The sequence below is a fragment of the Gossypium hirsutum genome, chromosome A10 (genome assembly GCF_007990345.1).
Source record: "Gossypium hirsutum isolate 1008001.06 chromosome A10, Gossypium_hirsutum_v2.1, whole genome shotgun sequence".
In the NCBI taxonomy this organism is placed as follows: domain Eukaryota; kingdom Viridiplantae; phylum Streptophyta; class Magnoliopsida; order Malvales; family Malvaceae; genus Gossypium; species Gossypium hirsutum.
The window spans coordinates 22,531,531-22,552,653 of NC_053433.1; the positions used below are offsets into that span (position 1 = coordinate 22,531,531).

The 21,123-nt window shown below is 35.1% G+C and overlaps 1 long non-coding RNA gene and 1 other non-coding gene across 2 annotated transcripts; both read left to right on the forward strand.

The window, feature by feature from the left end:
* Positions 1 to 1,901: 1,901 nt before the first annotated feature.
* Positions 1,902 to 2,007, forward strand: LOC121209223 (small nucleolar RNA R71). The gene has a single exon (XR_005904340.1). It is a non-coding gene; the product is annotated as a small nucleolar RNA R71 (small nucleolar RNA).
* Positions 2,008 to 16,849: 14,842 nt separating this feature from the next.
* Positions 16,850 to 17,496, forward strand: LOC121208410 (uncharacterized). The gene is made up of 2 exons (XR_005903428.1): positions 16,850 to 16,892; positions 17,255 to 17,496. It is a non-coding gene; the product is annotated as an uncharacterized lncRNA (long non-coding RNA).
* Positions 17,497 to 21,123: the final 3,627 nt, after the last annotated feature.

Sequence of the window (21,123 nt, forward strand, 5' to 3'; positions counted from 1 at the left end):
TAAAGTTTGAGCTGATGACTGTTTACCTTGAATGTGTCGTAATCAGGGTGTGTTACCTCAAAGATCTATACTACAAATGGATTCTACCTGATTTAATCTCTTTAAGGAACATTCGTGGATCGAAATTATCTAGCAGCACTTTGTCTCCAACTTTGAATTGATTTGTCCTCTTTAAATGGACACCATGGTGTTGCTTTGTTACTTCTTTGAACATTCTCGGTTTCTCACAAGCCTTTGGTCTCCATTCATTTAATTCACCAAGTTGCACCATTCGTTCTTCACTTAATCCTTGATTTTATCACCTTGAACATGATATGGTCCTAACACATTTTCATGAGTGATTTCCTACAAAGAATGTTGAGTCGCTCGATTACTAACATTATCAGAATAATGAGTATCATCTTGTTCACTAGAAACTCTCAAAAAATTACGTGCTTGAAGAGTAACCTCTTCATCACCTACCCTCAACACAAGTTCACTATTATCCATATCAATAACAATTCTAACTGTGGCTAAAAAAGGTCGACCTAAGATCATGGGTACCTCAATATCCTCATCTATGTCCAATATAACAAAATCAATATAGAATATAAATTTATCGGCATTAACAAGTACATCTTCAATAATGCCCCTAGGATACTTAATTGATTTTTCAGCTAATTGAATACTCATCCTAGTGGGTTTTGGTTCCTCAAGACCAAGTTGTTTGAACATTTTATAAGGCATCAGACTTATACTAGCACCCAAATTAGCCAAAACCTTTTCAACATTTAAGCTACCAATAAAATAAGGGATAGTAAAACTCCCTAGATCTTTAAGCTTGGTGGATAGTTTGTTTTGGAAAATGTCTGAGCACTCCTCATTGAGCTCCACAGTGGACAGTTCGTCTAACTCCCTTTTATTTATTAACGATTCCTTTAGAAATTTTGTATACTTGGGCATTTTCGAAAGGGATTCAACAAAAAGGTAAGTTAATATGCATTTTTAAAAAATTTCAAGAAATTTACCATATAGTTCGTTCATGCGATCTTTCTTCACGTTTATCAGATATGAAATTGACGGTTTGTATTCTCTAATACTGGCTTATGCTCTTTCTTGCATTCCTCAACCCTATCATTTTTCAGAACTTCTAGATTCAGCTTTTTTCCAAGCTCGACTAACACTTTCCTACTTTATAAAGTGGTTGCATAGACTTGTTCTTTTGGGTTGGATAAACTGCCTTGTTGTCTCTCCGAAACCAATTTAGCAAGCTGACTAATCTGATTCTCGAATCCCTGAATAGATGTTTGCTGATTCCTCAAAGCTATCTTAGTGTTCTAAAATCTAGTTTCTGACACTTAAATAAATTTCATTAACATCTCTTTTAGATTCAGCTTCTTTTCCTGCTGATAAGGTTGCTGAAAAGCCCGAAGGGGTTGTATCCTTTTATTTTTTTGACTACCCAAGAGAAATTCAGATAATTCCTCCATCCTGGATTATAATTATTGATATAAGGGTTATTTTGGGGTCTACAATTATTACCCATAAAATCGAATTTCTCATACTCCATGTCATAGCTGAAGGGTAAACATTCTGAGTTTATCATCCCCACTCCAATCGCATCACATTTCATTACCGGATTCATCTACTTAGCCATACTTAAATCATCAATTTTCTTACTTGGCGCTTCCACTTAACATGCCAACATAGTAACTGCATCTATATTAAAAACATCGGCTGTCTTAGTAGACTTTATTCTCATAACTTGCCACTGATAGTTATTCAGTGCCATCCCTTTAAAAAATCTTGGGCTACCTTAGGTGTATTATTATTCAGTGTTCCACCAGTTGCTACATCAATTATCTATCTAGTCGAGGGATTCAAATCATTGTAAAATGTTTGGACTTGAAGCCACAAAGGTTACGCATGATGAGGCCACCTTCTCAAAAGACCCTTAAATCTCTCCCATGTATCATACAATGTCTTAAGCTCGAGTTGAGCAAAAGAAAAGATTTCATTCCTCAACTTAGCTATTTTGGCTGGTGGAAAATATATAAACAGAAACTTCTCAATCATCTAAGCCCAAATCGTGATGAAACCCCGTAGAAGTGAATTCAACCATTGTTTTGCTTTGCTCCTCAAAGAGAATGGGAATAACCGTAAGCGTATAGCATCATCGGTAACGCCATTAATCTTAAATGTGTTGTAGATCTCCAGAAAAGTTACCTAAATGAGCATCCGGATCATCATCTTGCAACCTATCAAACTGAAAATATTTTTGCACCATCTAAATTGTGTTCGACTTAATCTCAAAATTGTCTGCAGTAATAGTCGGTTTGACAATACTCGGTTCAACCCCAATCAGAGTGGGCTTAGCATAGTCATACATAGTTTAAGGAGCAGGAGGTGCAAAAGGTTGCCGATTACCAGGATTATTATCCATCTCAATAGTAATGTCTTTTTGCTGTTGAACGTCTATTAAAATCTGTTAACCTTACCTTCTTTCTCTAACTTCCTTCTGATTTCTACAACCAGTTTTTTCGATCTCACTGTCAAAAATTAACAGTTACAACGGGTTGCCTCTAGCCATAAACCAAGGGAACCTGTAAGAGTCAAACAAAAGAAAAATTAAAAATTAAACTAAAAATAAAAATAAAAATAAAAAGGACTAAATTAATGGAAATAAAGTTTTCCTAATATTCTAATCCCCGAAAATGACGCCAAAAACTTGATGCATTGTGAACTAACTAAAAATTTGACTAAGGCAAGTGCACATATCAAGAAATAGTAGAGCTACAGTGAGCAAAGCTATTGTTCCCACAAAGACTAAAAGTATTAGTAATTATTATATTTCTATTATTTAATCAAATAATTCGTGTGATTGATTTCAAAACTAAAATTAATTAAATTAATTAACTAATGAATGAACACAACAAAAAATAATTCAATAATCAATTAACAACCAATAAGTGAAACAATACCCAGGAAAGAATTCACCTAGGTTTCATCTGTCACTATCAATCTAAATTACACAATTTTTTTACTTAGTATCTTGATCCGTAGAAATTCCTAAATTATGCTAATATCTCTTTCGAGAATAAGAGCAACTAACTCTAGGTTGATTAATTGAAATTCCATTCTAATTAAAACCCCTATTATCGCATTAACTTGTTCTATGGATTCCCCTATTAGATTTAACTCTAATAGAGTAGATTTATGTCGTCCAATTTCTAAGATTGCATGCAACTCCACTAAATTACGCAAGATCTTATCTTAAACAGGGTCTATTCAACCTCCAGTTTAAGCACATCAAATATGGATCAATAATTTAGAAATATTAAACCAATAGTTAAGCACACATAATTGAGAATAAAAAAACTAAGTATTTATTGCGTAAAATAAAAATCAGACAACAGAATCCATCATAGGGTTTATCTCCCCTAGGTATTTAGAAAATTAGTTCATGCTTGAAAATAAAAACATCCAAGATACAATATAACCAAAAGAAATAAAAATAAAAATAAAAATCTCATGATAATCTCCTAAGAAACCAATTGGGAATTTTCAATCTTGACGGAAATCTACTTCAGAATCGGTTTCAATAGTGCTTTTCGAGTTATGTTCTTGAATATTCTATGGCGTCTCTCTCCTATCTTCTTATTTTGTCATCTGTACGTTTTAGAATGCTCGAAAAACTTAAAAATCACGATTTTCCATAGTTCAGAATGCAAATTTGCAAGATCAACATGCCCTACCACAAGGCCGTGTGGGTCACTTGGCTGTGTGTAATAGGTCAGCCTATGTGGCTCTTCTAACTTGCTCTAATTTTCGTGCCTTTTTCTACCAAATGCTCTATTAAGCATAAAAACATGAATTTAAAGGATTAAAAGTATAAAATTCACCATTAACATTGAATAATCACCCAAAAATGCATTAAGAATGAAGTTAAAATATGTTACTTTTAGCACTTATCACTAAACTTGGTACGATTTCCTAGTTTTTACCTAAACTTGTCAAATGTTATACAAATTATCTCAAAACACTAACAATATTACTTTTTTTATGAGTGGAGAGAAATAGCTAATGTATGACCGACATGCAGTATATGACATTGTAACACCCTTAACTCGTATCCGTCACCGGAATAGGGTTACAGAGTATTACCAGACTTATTTCATAATCAATCATACATTTCACATACATTTTCCAATTCCAAATATAAAACATTCACAAACATTCATAATGTCCCTAATACGAGCCTACGAGGCCCAAAACATGTTTTAGAAGTGGTTCAGGACTAAACTGATATCTCAAGAAATTTTTTGAACACTTAGAAAATTTCACAAAATACAAGGGACAAACGCCCGTGTCATAGGTCGTGTGGACATTCGAAATGGGATCACATGGTTGTGTCCCAACCTATGTCCGACCCTATATAACTCCTGACCTGGGTCACACAACCAACCACACGCCCATATGACTAGCCCGTGTGCCCTTTGAAATGGCCACACATGCTAGTGTACCAGGCTGTGTCCTAAGCCGTGCCAAACCTATAGGGTATACTGACTTATGCCACATGGCCAAGTCACACGCCCGTGTGCTGGGCCGTGTGGAGCATACTGACTTGATTTCTAATTTAAACATTAGGGGGCACACGACCGTGTCACCTGACCGTGTGTCACACACAGTTGAGACACACGCCCATGTCTCTACCCATGTGGACAAAAATAAGCTATTTGCCAAGCCATTTTTCTCACCCAAACCTTCAATCACCTACACAAACCAAATGGCATATAACATTGCATAAATAGCCATTTCAACTAATCTCAATCAAGTCTAATTCATGCTAATTCCATACCAAGAACTATAATGTTCATAAAATTATAACTTGCCTATGCAAAACATACCAATTTTCACATTCACAATTTTACCTAAATGATTAATTTCATACATGCATTATCTTGCCTAAAACCACAAGCATATCAACTTCAAATTTCAACCATTTGGCATCAATAATGACAATTCACAACAAGCATATAAATGATAATTATACACAACATATTAAAAGGCCTTTTTCACATATATACATACATGCCAAAGTAAGCCACATCACATGGCTATATACATAACAAACCATTCATCATTTACAAGCCAACTCAAATGGCTAAATCCATTACTAACATATACCAAAATGACCATAACTCATATACATGTCATATACCAAATACATAAGTTCCAAAAGTACTAGAGTGATAGCTTGATAGTGTGATGAGATCTCCGATGACTCCCAAACTCGAGCAAGCTTTGATAACACTATAAAACACGGAAAAGCAAACAAAGTAAGCTATAAAACTTAGGAAGCTCGTATAGTTAATAAATAAAGCTCACCATTCATTCACAAATCAAGTAGTATGAACATAATATACTACAAAATCATTAAATTATAAGGTTAACATATATTCAATCACATAAGTAATCATGAACTCACAAATTTCATAGGTTCAATGCTCATATAGTTTCCGTACATACTTGTACTAACACGTATCTATTTCTCACCGTTTCATATCTTTGATATACCCGTTGAACCATTTGAAATACTATCGGATACTCAGGAATATCGCACCTTAAGTGCTAATAAATAGCTAAAGCTATATGTGACAGCCTTAAAGTGACCCTAGTCGGAAAGCGGTTTTGGGACCGCTAAACCGAGTCACCAAATTATTTGAATGTGATAATTATTGCCTAAAATATGTGAATATAAATGTGTGAAAGTTTTAAGCTTCGATTTAGTTAATTGCATGTGAATTTAGTTGATAGGACTTATGTGAGAAAATTTAGAAATGTGCTAGGCAAATGCAAGTGGCCTAATAGTGCATGTAATCAAAGGGGTGGACTTGCATGTCAATTTCCCCCCATTTAAGTACTAGTGGCCGGCCATGACAAAGGGTGATGGGCAAAACATGTCATAAAACATGTTGTGATAATGGTTTATGTCAGAAAAAAATAAAATAAGGAGTATGGGCAATAAAATAATAATGGGAAGGTAAATGATGACAAAAAAAATGTGTGTGGTTGCCCCCCCCCATTGCCGTGAATTGAAAAAGAAAGAAAAAGAAAGAAGTTCTCATGTTGTTCTTGGCCGAATGGGAGAAAGAGAAGAAGGGGGAAGAGCTTTGAGAAAATCGGCTATGGTGGGTTGCTAGACTAAGGTATGTTTGATGTTGTCCATGAGATTCATGCATGTTTTTAGTTGTTAGTTTGAGTTCTACCTAGCCCATGGTTTAAATCTTTGCTATGAGATGGAGATGATATTCGGCCACGGGTGTTGTCTTCTTGGTTGATGTTTGATGTTGTGGTGATGAGGCATGAAGATGAGTCAAGTTTCGGCTAAGGTGGATTTGTGTTGATGTCATTTGCATGCTAAGTGTGAAGCTTTGTAATGATACATGTGATGGTGATTGATGACTCTTGGATTTTCTTTTTGGCATTTTTGAGTTAGACATTAAGTTCCTTGTGTAACCCATGACCAAAATTGAATGGTATGGTGTCTTGATGCATTCGGCCATGGTAGAAAGTAGATGTGAAATGGTAGTAAGGTGAAGTGCAAAATGTTAGTATTTGATTACTAGTGTATATATGCGTATTAGCCGAGTTTTGAACTTGAAACAAAATGATATATAAGCAATACAAGTAACTATACTTGTAGGAAGTATTAAGCATATAATCGGCCTCAACATAGATATGCATATTCGGCCATAGGAAGAAGATTGGTGTTGCATGTATTCGGTTAGAGGCAAGCATATTGATGCTTTTATCTTGGCTTAGACAATCGGCTAAAAGAGAGTGTGGGCTAATATGTTGAATTGATTTATGATTTCATATGTATGTGACTTTAATGTCTAATGTATATATATATGGGCTAAGTACCTTGAGTTCCTCTTTTGATGCTCAAATGATTAAATCAATTTATTTGTTAAATTAAGCTCAAGAGCTTAGAGGACCAAAGTTGGATAAGGGAAGGGAAAAAGTGATCGAATAGCCGCCGAAATTGTTCGACCACATCCGAGGTAAGTTTTAAGTGTTTAAACGTTGAGTAAATTCAATTATAATAGGACATGATGAGTTGATTTAATAAGATATGATGTGGCCATGATATGTTCTAAGCTCAAATGGTAAGTTCTTAAGTGTTTGAGCTTGGGAATTTAAGGGTAATTTGAAATAGTCTGCTTCGGACAGCAGCAGTAACGTGACTTTAGAAAATCACCATAAATTTATGGACTTGAATTAGAGGCTGAATGAGACATGAAATTAAAGCTTAATGAGTCTAGTTTCTTATAAAAGAAACCGTGTAAGCAAAGGAATTTCCGATAATGAGATATTTAAAGTTGTGTGAGACGGTGTCAGAATGACTCCGAAATCCCCTGTTCGGTTTTTAGAAAATCATTATAAATTGTAAAAAAATGGTTATAAGATAAAATTTATATGATTAGACTCCTTAATGAGTCTAGTTTCAAATGAAATCAAATACAACACATTTTGAATTCTGTAAAATGAGAAATTTGATTCGTAGTGAAGAGTGGTCAGATTAGTCAAACAGTGAAACAGGGGAAACTTTAAGAAAAATCTGGTATTGATTGGCCAAACCTAAAATTCTGGAAATTTTATGGATGGAAGATATACGAGTCTATATTCAAGAAAAATTAACGGAAAGTGATTTGGAGTTTTGTAGCTCCAGTTATAAATAATTTAGTGACGATTGCTCAGGAAAAACAGCTTGTGCTGAATTTGAGATTATGTTGTGAACCTTGATAAACTTGTTTTAGTTGCTCATAAGCTATTGATTAAACCCATACTTGAATTCTAAATCGTGATATTGTAAGTTTATGAGTATTCGAATATGAAATGATAGTATGGCGTAAAATTGAATTATTCATTGGAAAGTGATGGATGTAGATTCGGCCAAGACCAAGTCTGTACATGATAGTATATGTGGTATGTGAAGTATATTTGAATAAATGTGAAAGTGTATATATGTGATAAGGCCTAATAGCCGATGTGGTGAATGTGAAAGTGTATATATGTGATAAGGCCTAATGGCCGATGTGATGAATGTGAAAGTGTATATGTGTGATAAGGCCTAATGGCCGATGTGATGAATGTGAAAGTGTATATGTGTGATAAGGCCTAATGGCCGATGTGGTGAATGTGAAAGTGTATATATGTGATAAGGCCTAATGGCCGATGTGGTGAATGTGAAAGTGTATATATGTGTTAAGGCCTAATGGCCAATGTGATGAATGTGAAAGTGTCTATATGTGATAAGGCCTAATGGCCGATGTGATGAATGTGAAAGTGTATATATGTGATAAGGCCTAATGGCCGATGTGATGAATGTGAAAGTGTATATATGTGATAAGGCCGAATGGCCAATGTGATGAATGTGAAAGTGTATATATGTGATAGGGCCGAGTGGCCAACGTGATGGATGTGAAAGTGTATAAATGTGATAAGTCCCGAAGGGCATTTGTGTCAGTACTATATCCGGGTTAAAACCCCGCAGGCTTTATGCGAGAATATTATCACTGATTAATGTCCGTAGGCTTCATGCTCGTACTATATCCGAGCTCTAAAGACCCGATGACTACGTGTGGAGATTTTGTCCGGGTAAGACCCAATAATTTCATGTGGAGATTTCGTCTGAGCTAAAGGTCTCACCGAGAATCCGAGTAGAGGTTAAAGCTATAAGATTTCATGATAAGAATTGCTTATAAATATATTCAATGCGAAAGGTTAAACAAGTATGTACTCCAAGTTTATATGTGAGCTTGATTTGAACTAAATCATAAGGTAGCTATGTGATGCATACGAGAGCAATCTATGAGACGATTCCTATGATTATGTGACATCGGATCAGTGTGAGAGGTTATGTGAAATCATACAATATATCTATGTCACATGAGCTCACTTTTATGTGAAAGTTTATCTGCCTATTGTATATGATGAGATGTGCATATTCGGTAAAGGGATGGTATGCCCGAAGGAAGAGTGAAATAAAAATACGAACAACTATGTTCTAATTTGATTGTTATCTGTTGACACTGCTTAAAACTTGCTAAGCATTGTAATGCTTACTCCGTTTACTTTGTTTTCTCTGTTTTATAGATCTCATTGCGAAGCTACAAGCTCGGGGATCGTCAGCAACTAGTCACACTATCACTATCCACTGTTTGGTACTGCTATGTTTTGGATTATCTTATGGCATGTATAAAATAGACTAGTGGCGGAAGAATATTTTGGTTAATGTATATAAGCCATGCGAAAACGGCATCTTTTGAATGTTTACTTAGAGAAGTTTAAATTTTATCCCTGGCCGTGCTTAGTACTTATCTAAATGAATGACCTTTATTTCAAGAAAAAGTTCAAAATTTTACGGTTCTGACATGAGTTACAAGCCCGGTAATGCCCCTTACCTATTCCGGCGACGGTCACGGGATAGGGGTGTTACACTATATCAATCTCATATATCATATAATGCTCACTCTCGAGCTATCAACGGGTCTGCTCACACAAGCTGATGGTCATGACGTAGCTACACAATACTACTCACACAAGCTGACGAGAGTCCGAAACACATGCCAGATAACTCAGCCACCTGTAGGATGTATGGACCAACACCCAAATCACATAACCCCTAATGACATGTCATTTGTATCCTAATCTATTCCTAAAGTTCAACCGGGATTTCACATTACCGAATCTTCGTCGAACATATCCGTAAGGTCATATACACAATTAATTCAATATTAGAGTATTTAAAGCATAATTATAATAATTCTTATTAACATACAAACTTACCTCGATTGCAAAAACAATGAAATGGATCGACTAGTCTAAAACTTTATTCTTTATTGATCTATATCCGAACTTCACTTTTCTTGATCTATATGTAACCAAAATTAACTTATTCAATTATCATTCTATTCAATTTAGCCCAAAATGTATATTAAGGCAACTTTACAATTTTTCCCCTAATATTTCAACATCTTTACAATTTAGTCCTTAGCTCATAAAAATACAAATTCATGCAATTAAATCTCTACACATGCTAGCCGAATTTCTCTTATTACCAAAGCAACCCATATTTTTCATTTATTGCACATTTATACCACAAAATTTCCATAATTCTAAATTTAATCCCTAATTGATAATTTTACCAAAAATCACTTTACAAATGTTGTTTATCTAACAACAAGCATACATTTTTCTATCAACAAACATAAAAATACATGTGTATTCATCAATGGAAAAACTCTAAACCTTTAAAAATTGTGCAAATTAGTCGCTGGGCTAGCTAGATTAAGCTGCAACGATCTCAAAAACATAGAAATCATTAAAAACGGGATGAAAATCATACCTAATTGAAAGAATTGAAGATAGACGACTGAAGAACCCTAAAAATGACTTCTTCTCATGTTAATTTTGGTTGGAAAATACATAATGGAAGATGTTGATCATTTTTGTTTTATTTTAATTAACCTTAATTGCTAATTTACTTAATTAACCTTAAAACTTAATCAAAATTTCCATAATGCCAAGACAATATCATCCACTATCTAATTAAAGGACTAATTACCACATAAGGACCTTCACTTTAAGGTTTTATAGCTATTAAACACCTTTAGCTAAAAGAACTCAGGTTTTGCACTTTACGTGATTTAGTCCTTTTTATTAAATTAAGCATTCAAACGATAAAATTTCTTAACGAAATTTTCACAAAATCATTCTATCATGCTATAGACCTCAATTTAATAATAAAATAATTATTTTGACCTCAAATTTGTGGTCCCAAAACTACTATTCTGATTTGACTAAAAACGAGTTATTACAGACATGAAATTTAATGGCAGTATGATTACATTTATTTGGAGTTTCCTTTGTTTTATTAAACAATATGCTCAAATTTTACTTTTTATAAGGGTTGAGATTACTTTGATTGTTAATAGCATGAATGATTCAAGAGGGACCGTATGCTTAAAGTATGGACTGGTCTTCACAATGCCCTCACTTCCACAAAAATATCATTAGTATTAGAGGAAATCCATATTAAAAAATTGTGTTTTGAGCTATGCTTAATGAATGAATATTGAAGAAGAAAGCAAAAGTCTTAAAAACCGTAAATAAAAGAAATTATTTATGTTAAATTTAAAACATTAAAATAACATAAAATAATTGAATTAAAAATAATTGAACATTTAAAATACAAAAAAAATTCATGTTATTTATCATATATTGATTATATAATTAATTATTTTTACTACCTTATAAAAAAGATAACACTTAGTATATTGAAATAAAAGATAAGATATGATAAGGTTAGATACAAATTTAAAAAAGAAAAGTGTAAAGTTGAAGTAAATTGAATGAGGCCCATAAAGAGATGAAGTCCCATCCCTCTTGCGTCAACTAAAAACGATTTGACAAATTCCAAAAGCATGTATAACTGTAGAGCAGCATCTTTTGAATAAAATTTTAAGGAGAAAAAAGAAGTATTCATGGATTATACAATTAACAGGCCAATAAAAAAAAGGAGCGAATAAAAATATAACCCACCTCAAACATGAATAAATAAGGACCATTTTACAAGGATTCATGCAAGCCTTCATTGATGGCCAAATTGGGCCGAATCTTGAACCTCATGAAGCCATGCACGAGGACGATAAGAAAAAAGATACATGGATTAGCCTAAGTATTATTTTTGGGCCAAAACTAAATAGATAAATATTTTTCGTACTACATGTTTTTATTTAGGTTAGTTTATTATTTATGTTGGGTAATTTTTTATACAATATTAGGTAGGGAATGTGGTCACACGGTTTGAATCCGTGTCAAATTGGTGTCTAACAAAAACCTTAACCATTGCTCCATACAAGTCAATACTAGAGTTACCTTATTAAATAACGATCACATAATTCTCATGTGATATTATTAATTGATATAAGCATCACATCACCGTGAGATAATAATTAGGCTTACTTTAGCTTAACCAACAAGGCCAATTGGCTAAGGGTAGGTTTGGATGGGCGGTGGAGTGTGGTGCGGTGTGTTTAGCTTACTTTTTGTCTCACACGACAATATTGCTATAATATCTAATCTCATCACCACCGTTGTTTTCACACACACACACACTCTCTCTCTCTCTCTCTCTCTCTCTCCCTCTCTCCCTCTCTCTCTCTCTCTCTCTCTCTCTCTCTATCTCTAATTTAATTTTTATTTTAACTTTGCAGAATTTAAACTCATTTATCGCTTATAATTAGTTTAAGGCCAAATTCACATCTTACAAATTAATTTTTCAATCAAAACGGATTATAAATTTGTAAATAATCGAAATTTCAACAAAACTGAATGGCGACGAAAAAAATGATATTTTTCTTTTTCTTGAAATCCATTAATTAACACTTGAAAACTGAACTATTGTTAACGAATGAATAATAGTGCAGTTGGAAAAAATCATGCATGAAATAACAGTAATAATTTAAAACCAAAATCCTACGAATTTACGACTCCAAAATCAAAACTCATACCACAGTTTTTATAATCTTACTTACAAACCAATTGGGAATAAATTTGTTGAATCTTTGGAGAAACTTATTAAACCAAACCAAAATGAAAACTTCGAGACCTCCAGTTGGCAGAGTCTATCTCCTAATTTTGCCAATTACATGAAAGGAGGAAAACTAGAGGAGTGAGCTATGAAAGCTCAGTGTGAGTCTAAACAAATATAATTAAGCAGAATTGAACAATCACTAACAAATATCCTATCAGATGAGTGAATCATACTAATATCACATAATGAATATATAAAACGTATTCATGTGAGGTTACTCAAACACAAAATAACCAGCTCCAAATATCAGATTCCATATCTGGTTAACACATTGAGTTACATTAACAATAAACAGAGGCACAAAACTTAAACAAATGCAGAATTTCAAATCCTCACCTATCCAACCTCTACACACCAACTTCGTAACCCAACACACACCAATAATGGCATAGTAGGCCCTTTCCAACCTCTACACACCAATATTTGGGTTATGGTGGACCCATCCAACCCAACACACCTTAATATAGTCATTTCCCACTTGATTTATTAAGCAGTCAAGCTGCTAATATTATTGCGGGTTTGCCGTTAAAATTTAGTAATGCAGTTAAAACTGCTAAATCAATATCCCTTCTTTTCATAATTGTATCCTAATCATATATGCAAATGCTCATGCAAAACTCACAGAAAAAATACGTATATCATATCATTTTTTCTCACATTCAATTATAAAATAACAGAATCCACAAAAAGTAAAATTTTTAATCACCATAACCAAACATTTCCATATATCAGAATATTATACATAATAACATATATTTAACTTAAATAAGTAGTCTGAAATCATATATTGGAATCACATATATATATAATTATTCTAACAATAATCTGCCTTTCGTAGACCTATCGCAACCAGCATTGGTGTCTCAAACAATCCTACAGAGGCTTGAACGTGCGAAAGAACACTCAGGGACCAAAACGAATCACTTAGTAAACACTGTGGGAAAATTGCAAAAACAGAACCATATGGCCACGTGGCCAGGACGTTAGGAGGGTCTAGACTGTGTTACAGAGGTACACAACCATCTGACAGAGGGACATGCCCATGTGATTGGGGTACACGGCCGTGTAACTCACTGTCAAATTCAGTAGCAGAAGAGACACGCTTGCGTAGCTAAGGCACACACCCTTGTGGCCAAGGAACATACCTGTGTGACTAAGATACACGGTCGTATGAGCAGGCTATGTAACTCACTAACTTGCAAGACACAGGGGAGATACGGTCGTGTAGCTAGGCCGTGTGATCGACCCCAAGCCACGTGACACCAAAATAACCTAATTTTTAAACAACATATGGCCGTGTGGATCGCCCATGTGTGGCACATGCCTTTGTGGTCCATAGACCACTCCAAAAGTACTATAATTAACAAATTTCAACACCAAATCGACCCCTAAATTACATAAGTTTAAGAAACACACCTAGAAAAGTGACTTCAAAGCACCAACAACCGACTAATGTGCCCCAATTTAACGATCTAAGACTTAATGCGAGAGCACACAAGAATCTATAAGTATTTTGATTGAAACCAATCATAGAAGAATCGAAGAACTAATGTAAAACCCACAACAACAACACTTACATTTATCCAATTCAACACTTGACTGAACAAAGAACAAATTTAAAGAGCAGCAATTAACAATTATATTGAAACCACAAAGAGGGTGAGGAAAAATGATAGACAAAGAGAAAGAAAACCAAAATCTGAATTTTTTTTTGGAAAAGAGGAAGATTGACGAGAGAGAGGGAGTGAGGAACATGAGAGAATTTTGGGAATTTCCCATTTTCAAAAATTAAAACAAAAACAAAATACAATAAAATAAGATTTTAATAAAACTTTAACCTATCAAAATTTTGAGAATTGAAACCAAAAACAAAAATAAAACAATTCCCTCTTAGCGCATACGAGGAATTGAACCTGAAACCTAAAGAAAAACTTATGCTTAACTAGTGAACCATTAGGCTCATCATTATCTCTCAAATACAAAAGAAAACATAGAAGTCTACCATCACTTGCAAACCTTAATTCCTCCAAGCCTAAATTCGGGGTGTGACACATGTAATGTTTATCATGTTGATTATTTTTTATTATGCATGTCCTTAGTAAGTGAACGAGCCATTGGAGTGAAAATTTCATTAAAATTCCCTTGAAATGTACACTCTATCTTGTTTAATTAATTCTAAATTTAAATTAAACTAGTTGTTGACTGTTGACACCATTTTTTTGAATGAAAACGGGGTCGACTTGGATTTTAAAAAAAAAGAATGAAAACGGGAGTCGCCACCAATCCTTTTTTGACGAGGTGTGATCGGGTCACCTCAAAAAAGTGGTTGTTTTTAATAAATGATTTAATTTTATTAAAACAACGATTTTGGTCTACGAAATCCAGAAAAATGAGTTCAGGAGCCGGTTACGCACGAGGAAGGATTAGCACCCTCGATACGCCCAAAATTGGTACCTAGTTGATTAATTAGTGTCTTAGTGTCGAAAATTAAAAATTTGAAGAGTTTTAAAAAAATACGATTCTTAAAAGAAAATCTGATATCGTGAATTGAAACACAAGATTCTCTTGTTCCGGAGGAATATCACATCCAGCACGTTAGGACACGATACTCTAAACCATCGAAACCAAGATCACCTTATAGTTTAATGAAACCATACTTTGAAGCTTTAAGAGGATATTTGGCTATTTAGTCAAACGAGAAATCGAAACCCAGCACGTTAGGGCACGTTTTCTCGAGTTTCCAAACGCGAAATATTGCCTTATTTAGAAAAATTTTCCTCTTGGTGTTTAGTGTCAATGCTGGACAAAACAATAACGAATACGACAAGGTGAGCAAAGTAAAGTGAGTAACAACAATGCAATAGGCAAAATGAAATGACGAGGCGATTACATAAACAAAGCATACAAATAAATAAATAGAACTAACATTTAAAAAAAAAGCACAAGTGTACACGAATAAATAAACAAACACCAAGTAACAATGATGACAATAAATACAATTTTGTAAAAATGTATATGCATATATAATTTTAAGCCATAAAATAAGAAATATATATATATTATAGAATATGAAAACATAGATAAATATATACATATATGAGTAAAAAATAATATTATATAAAAAAGGGTACGTATACATGTATAAAAAAATAAATGTATTAACAATGAATATAATAAGGGTAAGAAAACAAGTATATACACAATATATATGTAACGTGGTACTAAGGACATATATATATATATACAATACAGTATTTAAAATAATATTTACGTAATACAAAATATATTATTAAAAGGTATATGTACATACGTAATATATAAATACATATATAATATAATGTTAAAATATTTACATAATACTAAAATATTTAGGTAATATATGCGTATATTGAAAACTAGTAATAATATTACCGAGGTATATACAAATATATCAAGTATATATACGTATTATAAATATATAAATATATAACAAAGCATAAACTACTAAAATAATAAGAATAATAATAATGATAACATTGGAATATAAAAGAAACAAACATAACATTAATAAAATATTAAAATAAAGTGAAATAAAAATATTAAATATGAGAATATATATAGGTATACCCGTACATAATAAAAATATATACTAATACATAATAATAATAATGGTAATATAAAAATAACAAGGATATTTAATAAAGATATAAAATCAACAAAAAAAAGGACTAAAATTGAATTAAAAACAAAGTTGTGGGGCCAATTTGAAATGAAAACAAAGAAAAGGGACTTAATTGTACGCGCGTGAAACGTTGGGGGACCGAAACAACAATTATTCCTTTCCTTTAAAACGGAGCACATTGGCGGGGACTAAATCGAAAAGCGCGAGAAATTATAGGGCCAAATTGAAAACCATAAAAAACTTAATTGTGAACCATCAGAAAAGCGGAAGGACTGCGCGCATAAATATCCCATTCAAATGAAAACACGCGGATCCTCTAGCGGGTCGGGTCGGATGGGTCGGGCATGGCCAAAACGACGTCGTTTTGGGGCTTAAGTGTAGCCCCCAAAACGACGTCGTTTTGGAGGGCTATATAAGGCCTAAACTAACCAAAAAAAATCATTTGGGGAGAGGGAAAGAAAAAAAAAGAGAGAGAGAAGAGAGAAGGGAGAGAGAAGGGAGGGGAATCCGGCCAGGGGCCGGTCACCGGACGGCCACCGGAGGCACGCCGGCGCCGGCGCCGGCCACCGCACGCGGTGGCCGGAAAAGGTAAAAAAATATTTTTTTTTATTTTTTTTTGTTATTTGTTCTTGGTCTTAATATATATAGATTTTAGGTTTATATTAACTTCAAAAATGTATAGATATGTATATAGAAATCGAAAAAAAAGTAACCTTTTTCGTTTGCCTTTCCTTTTTTCCGAATGCTTGCTATCTCAGAGATCTATGTATTTTTTTTAAAACTCTAACTTCTGTTTTTTTGTATTCAAATGCCGAAAAAAAACAAACAAAAAAAAGAAGAAGAACCCCAAAGAAAAAACCCCTTTGTTTCCGTTTTTCATTTCGGGTTTTATAACCCATTTTACATCCTTTTTCTATTATTCTATCCTGTTTTTTGTCTTGATCTTGCAGGGTATGGAGGTGCTGGTAGTGGAGGAGGAGCAGGTGGCCGACATGGTGGCATGGAGAGCTGGGCGTGGCAGACGAGGAGGCCACGCGAGGCATGCGGCGGCCAGCTAGGGTTTGCTGCTGAATTTTGCTGAAAAATGTTTTAGATTTTGGGCCATTTGGGCTTTAGGATTTTGATTTGTTTGGGTTTGAATTTTGGGTCAGAGTTTGGGTTTGTAAATGGGCTGTTACTTTTGGGTTTATTATTTTTATTTTGTTTTTGTTTTGCACTGGGCCCGGGCAAAATGGGCTCATACAGCTGCCCCTCTTTGCTCATTTTCGTGTAACGAGAATAGAGCAAAGACATCAAAAGGGCCAATTTTGCCCGGTCTTGCCGAGTCTTGACTTTTTGGTGCTCATCTTCTTCAAATAGCCTTATTCCAACCTGCCACGTCTTGTTGCTTCGATCCACTCTACTGCAACTTCAGATACGCCTTGTAGCTTCAATCTACTCCGCTACGACTCCATGGGGATGAGATTTGTGTTTTTAGTCTGCTCCACTACTATTTAGGGAGATAAGACTGTAATCTCCGATCTATTCTACTGTCAAATGCAGGGAGATAGAGTTATCAGCTTCAATGTACTCCACTGTAGTCACAGGGAGGTAAAATCTGCCATATTTGATCTTCAATCTATTCCACTGTCAAATGCAGGGAGATAGAGTTATCGGCTTCAATGTACTCCACTGTAGTCAGGGAGGTAAAATCTGCCATCTTTGATCTGCTTCGCTGCCAAATACAGGAAGGCAAGATCTGCAATCTTCGATCTACTTCACGCCAATACACGAAGATAAGATCTGTTTTCTTTTCGATCTACTTCACCACCAGTATGGGAAGACAAGATCTGCATCTTCGATCCACTTCCTACCAATATAGGAAGATAGGATCTGCTACCTTCGATCTACTTCACGCCAATACATGAAGACAAGATCTGCTTTCTTCGATCTACTTTGCCACCAATATGGGAAGACAAGATCTGCATCTTCGATCCACTTCCTACCAATATAGGAAGATAGGATCTGCTACCTTCGATCTACTTCACGCCAATACATGAAGACAAGATCTGCTTTCTTCGATCTACTTTGCCACCAATATGGGAAGACAAGATCTGCATCTTCGATCCACTTCCTACCAATATAGGAAGATAGGATCTGCTACCTTTGATCTACTTCACGCCAATACATGAAGACAAGATCTGCTTTCTTCAATCTACTTTGCCACCAATATGGGAAGACAAGATCTGCATCTTCGATCCACTTCCTACCAATATAAGAAGATAGGATCTGCTACCTTCGATCTACTTCACGCCAATACATGAAGACAAAATCTGCTTTCTTCGATCTACTTTGCCACCAATATGGGAAGACAAGATCTGCATCTTCGATCCACTTCCTACCAATATAGGAAGATAGGATCTGCTACCTTCGATCTACTTCGCCACCAATATGGGAAGACAAGATCTGCTTTCTGCAATCTACTTCGCCACCAATATGGGAAGACAAGATTTGTATCTTTGATCCACTTCCTACCAATATAGGAAGATAGGACCTATTTACGCCTAGTGTTTAGGATGACATGATCAGAATGAATCAAATGCTCCTAACTAGATGTGTATGTATTATATTTGTAGAATGTCATGAGAATGATCCATTTTTAATGCTTAGGTTGTCATTCCTCATTGTTCATCAAGGTTCTATCACTGATGCCTTCTTGTTCAGCCAGTTTGACAGAAAACCCAAAGAAATAGACGCTATTTAGACTATCATTTCTCAAATGTTTCCAACCCTTAGGTTTGGTTAGTTCTAAACAATAGTCCTGTTTCAGGTCCTCGTATTATTTAGAAACTTTCAGAGTAATATGCAGAACTCCTTCTGCATGTGTATTGTCAATCCATTAATCGTTATTTCAAGGAAAAATGCTTGAAAGATTATCAAAATGGACAAAATAAAATTTTGCTGAGAGCAAAGCTCGAAATGAATAAATCAATCAAGATAGCAAACTTTGCTGAGATATGATGAAAAAGCTTATCACAATGAATAAGATGGAATTTTATTGAGAGCAGAGCTCTAAATGAACAAATAGCAAATTTTGCTAAGATAAAAAAAAAACAGGTGCTCCAGATATCGCAGCATGAGCTCCTCTGCACAAACTCTGTGTTTAGAAATCCTAAAAGACTTTGTTGATGCCCCAAGATGTAGCATCTCTCCTTCTTGTTAATTCGGAGAAGACAAAACTACTCAACTTTGATCGAAAATTCGAATTGCCCATTCCTGGGTTTTCAATTCAAAGCCCCTTTGGTCTCAAGGTGCCCTTTGCGGGTTTTCGCCTTGGCCTCTCCCCTTTTTTTTTTTTTTTTTTTTTTTTAGGCAAAGTACCTCTTCACTGAATCCGAATTCACAGGATTGGGCAAGCTTTTGCCATCCATCCCAGTTAAAATTAATGCCCCTCCTGAAAAGGACTTTTTTACTACATAAGGTCCCTCCCAGTTTGGCATCCACTTTCCTCTGAAGTCCTTTTGTATGGGAAGGATCTTCTTCAGTACCAAGTCCCCTTCATGGAAGTTTCTAGGACGAACTTTCTTATTGTAAGCTCGCATCATTCGTTTCTGGTACATTTGACCATGACGGATAGCTCTTAACCTCCTTTCCTCAATCAAGTTCAGCTGATCATATCGGGCTTGGACCCATTCTGCTTCGTCTAACTTTAGTTCTGAAAAAACTCGGAGAGAGGGAATTTCAACCTCAATTGGTAGCACTGCCTCCATCCCATAAACCAAAGAGAATGGTGTTGCCCCGGTAGAAGTCCTGACGGATGTTCGATAAGCATAGAGGGCGAATGGCAACTTCTCGTGCCAATCTCTATAGGTCTCAGTCATTTTCCCCACAATCTTTTTGATATTTTTATTGGCTGCCTCCACCGCACCATTCATCTTCGGACGATATGGCGATGAGTTGTGGTGCTTGATCTTGAATTGATTACAAACCTCTGCTATCGTGCTATTATTCAAATTTAATGCGTTGTCTGATATAATCCTTTCAGGCATTCCATACCGACATATGATTTCCTTCTTTAAAAACTTGCTGACAGCTGTCTTTGTGACGTTGGCGTAAGAAGTAGCCTTTACCCACTTGGTAAAGTAGTCAATCACTACAAAAATGAAACGATGTCCGTTTGAAGCCTTTAGCGATATCGGCCCAATGACGTCCATGCCCCACATGGAGAAAGGCCATGGGGAAGTCATGACGTGAAGAGGTGATGGAGGCACATGAATTTTGTCTCCGTAAATCTGGCATTTATGGCACTTCTTAGCATACTTGATGCAGTCTCCTTCCATGGTAGACCAATAATATCCAAATCTCATGATCTGTCTGGCCATTGTGAAACCGTTACCGTGTGTTCCACAAATACCATCATGGACTTCTTCCAAGATCTGCTTGGCCTCCACAGCGTCTACACATCTTAACAGCACCTGATCTTTTCCTCTTTTGTACAGGATTTCCCCATCTAAGACGTAACCACTGGCCAGCCTCCTCAACATTCTCTTGTCATTCTCAGTTGCTTGGTTCGGGTATTCACAATTTTTCACGTATCGCAATATGTCCTGATACCAAGGGTTGTCGTCCTTTTCTTCTTCCTCGTCAATATTACAACAGTGGGCTGGAGCATCATAAATGCTCATTTGGATAGGCTTCACATCCTCTGGTCTATTTACTTTGATCATGGAAGCCAATGTAGCTAAAGCGTCGGCCATCTGATTCTCGTCTCGTGGGAGATAACAAAAAGTGATGTCGTCAAACTCCTCAATCAATTCTAGGACTATCCTTCGGTAACTAA